A 3,848-nucleotide genomic window follows, 5' to 3' on the forward strand; every position below is an offset into this window, starting at 1 on the left:
ACACACACACAGCCCCCTGGCACCTGGTCCAGCCCCGCACAGCGCAGGGGTCCGCAAACACCGCCCCTTCCCAGCCTATAACCCTCTGCATTGCCCCTCGGAGCCAGGTGGGGAAGGGGCCTGGAGCTGGGGGGGCCCTCAGGCCTCCCCCTCGCGTTGGGCCGCATTACTACACGAGGACAGACAAAGGAGTGCCGGCCCCACGCTCCAACACGCACCGCTCCGTCTGTCCGTCCGTCCAAAACCAGCGTGGCAGCAGCAGGAGGAAAGCACCGAGCCCTCGGCTGAGGAGAGTGCAACCATTGCTCAGCCTTAACGAGAGGGAATGCACACAAATATTCCATGATTGATATGAGCGGGGTAAGCATATTTATAGCCAACAAGCAGCAAAAGAGCACTGTGGGCTTCTTGCAGCAGCCACCCAATGCTGGTGCACGCTGAGAGCCGGAGATGGGACGCATAGAGCTGGCACAGCATCCCCCAGGCAGTATTGCCCTGGACAGCACATCACACAGCACCCTGCCCATTCCCCAGCACCAGCACAGAGGTGCACATCCAACCTCTGACCCCCTCCTCAGGGCCGCTGCTTACACCCGAAGGTCACAATGGCGACGAGATCATTAAGGCTGGATCTCAGATCCAAGCAAAACAAGGAGGACCCACTTAAATTTGGGAAACAAGCACCCAGATGGCACGGCCGGAGCAGCTCTGCCACGGCAGCACCGACCAATGCCAGATTCCACTTGGGGCACCGGTGGGGAGAGCTCACACAGCAGCTGCTGCAGGCTCAAACAAGGGGAAACAACCCCAAAGTGCTCCTTGGGGGCGGCCGCAGTGCCTGCAGTGCCCCTGACCTGCACCACACACAGAGGTGGCCCAGCACGGACTTATCCTGCACAGTAAGGCCCAGCCTCAGTGGGGTGGTGGAACCGGGCACCTGCAGTGCTGGCACTGCACTGCCCTGAGCCCAGTACCACTGTCCTGGCTCTGGTGCCAACCTGTAGGCAGCGCACACAAGGCAGGAAGAGCCTCCCCGAGGGATGCCTGGGCGCTGCCCGGGTTTGGCAGAACAGAACGCTTTCTGGGATGCTGGAAAGGAGCGTTCCCTCCTCCAGCAAAGCGGGGAACGGGAAGGGAAATGGAAAAGAAAACTCAGCAGAAGGCAGCAGCACGGACCCTGCTCTCCGCAGCCGAGAGCGCAACAAAGCCCCACGCCAGCACCGCATTCCTGCCCAGATGTGACGCCGCGATAGCGCCGGGCCCGCGGTCCTCCTGCGCTCCCGATACAAGCCATCATTAATTAGACACAGAATGGATTTCAGCTTTGTTTCTCCCCACCCTGTTTCGGCTGCCAGACTCCAAGTAGCATGTGCTACTGATCGCTACAAGATGTTTTCCCACCGGGCTCAGCGTTCTTTGGCTGCCGAGCGGCGGGGACAGGCACGGTGCGTGGCAGGAACCTGCGTGGGGAAGGGAATGGCAGCGCAGGGACACCTCCCTGTGTGCCACGCAGAGGGCTGTGCAGCTCCAGCACAACCTGCGTGCCCTGGGAGGAGCCCTGCCACGATGCGCTGTGCACTGCTACGCACACACACACCTGTGGGTGCTCACACACAGGAGAGCCCACCGCCAGCAGAAGCCCCACAAACCACCCCTACCAACAGTGCTGTCCCAACACCGCCCCAAGGAACTCGGCAGCTTTGCTCTGGAGAAAGCTCCAGCACTTTTACAACCAATCAGCCACCCCATCACAGCGCTTTTTGTGTCGTTTTTTTTTTTCTTCCCCTCTTTCCCCCTCTTTTAAAGGAAGCAGTTAAATCCATTTTATAGAATCCAGTGGTATTTACTCAGCTACTGCAAGAGCCGCAGCTCGGCGCTCACTGGCTGTTGTTTTTTTTTATGGAAGTTAATGAAGTCATTCCCAGGAGAGACGCACAGAGCCCCAGGTCCCCCCAGCACAGTGCAGGAAGGGAGCAGAGCTGCTCCCAAAGCACTCAGCCATCCCAACACCCCAACCCGGGTGAGGCTCTGCGGGGAAACTTAGGGCTGGGCTCGGACTGCTGGGTCTCACCTCACCCAAAGCAGCCTCAGGAGGTCAGGCAAAGCCCCCAGACACGGCCATGAGCTCAGGATGTGGCTACGTGGATGAAGACCCGACGTCACGGCATCCCTCGAGCACCCTCAGTAAGCAGCACAGAAACAAAGCCACGACGCCGGGCCCCCAGCACCATGCTGACAGAACTCCACAGGACACCATCAAGTCTTTACAGCCAGAACAAAAATACCACCAAGGATCAGACATTGGGCTGCATCTGGTCGGTCTGTCTGTCCTTCCCTCTCCGCCCCACTTCTTTCTCTCAGTTTTGTTCTTAGCAAGTTGCTCACGGCCCTGCAGGGCCACAACGAGAGCGAATCGGGGAGGATTTATAGAAAGGAGAGAGAGAAAAGCTGCGCGGGAACGAGAGATCCTAAAAGCTGTGCGGATGATGTGTCCCATTTCCCCCACCTCCTTATTAAAATGCTTTCTGGAGAGCCGAATTCCAGGCCGAAATGAATTTTCCAACCCATATTTTATTAGGAACGCTTCCTTTTAACGCTTGGCGCAGGAGCCCACCAGGGTCAATATTTCTCCTGAATTACAGCCGAGGGATCGCAGAGCAGATTTCGCCAGAATTCCTCGTGCCATTCCGGGCTGTTTAGCAATAGCAGCAAACCCCAAGCACCGACTGCTAAGTAGCGAAAGGGCCGATTCCATCCCTGGAACCACACTCCAGCTCCCCCTCCCATAAACACAGGGAACGGTTTGCAGAGAGCCCCCGTCAGACACGATGGGAGAAAATTAAAACCAGATCGGTTCGCCAAGACCCCTTAAAGGGGCTCTGCTCACATCCACGAGAGGCACCACGTGGAGCCCAAACTTGCCCCAGGCACAGCGTGGCCAAATGGCAGCCCTTCGCCCAGCGCAGCCACTGCTCGCCTGCGTTTTTCCTTCCTTTAAGGACAAGGAATTATTCACGGTGCAATTACAGCAACAAGTCTGGAGCTCAGAGCTCGCACCGGGAGCTTTCCCAGCTGAGGACTAAGCTGGTCCCAACCCTTGTAGGAAGGTGAGGAAATCATCCTGGTATCAGCCGTCTCATCAGTGCCCCTCTGATGACAATGTCAGATGAGAACCGTCCACGCACCGTGCCCATGCACACCGTGGGCTGCCCGGGGGTAACAGAGGGCAGGAGAATATTTCCATCAGTCACAGCACCAAACCAAGGCCAAGTGTCCGACGCACGGCACGCTTTGCTCCTATTTGCTGGCAAGTTCCACTTCATTATGCTATTTCTTTAAGGTTTCTGCTTTCCTTACTCTAGAAATAAACACGAGAGCTCATTGTGCTGCATTCAGAGCCAAAGGAGCCCTGGGATCGGAAATGGGAGCCCAGCACCCACGTGATTCGGTGACCCCAGGGATGGCAGCGGTCCCAAGGAGTGCAGGATTAGGGCAGTTTGGGGCTTTTCACTGTGCGAGGCTTCTCTGGTCTTTCTCTGAAACATGCCCGTTCACTGGGCTGGCAGGAGCGGCTGCGAAGGGGCTCTGCCCAACTGCATATCAGCTGAGGTGGAGCACAAAGGCATAAAAAAAAAGGGAAGAAGAAGAAAAAGAAAAGAAGCAAAAGAGAAGCTGGAGGGGTGGTGGGGGTGGGAAGCGACACCGTGTGAGCCCACACCACTCCGGGCTCGGCGCTGCCTTTCCAGCACCTCCTCCTGCAGCATCACCCCACGGCACGGCTGTGACAGCAGCGAGCCGGGCCCCCAAACCCACACACACAGGGAAGGGACCCACCCGGCCCCAAGAAC

The sequence above is a fragment of the Meleagris gallopavo genome, chromosome 9, assembly GCF_000146605.3.
Source record: "Meleagris gallopavo isolate NT-WF06-2002-E0010 breed Aviagen turkey brand Nicholas breeding stock chromosome 9, Turkey_5.1, whole genome shotgun sequence".
Taxonomy (NCBI): Eukaryota; Metazoa; Chordata; class Aves; order Galliformes; family Phasianidae; genus Meleagris; species Meleagris gallopavo.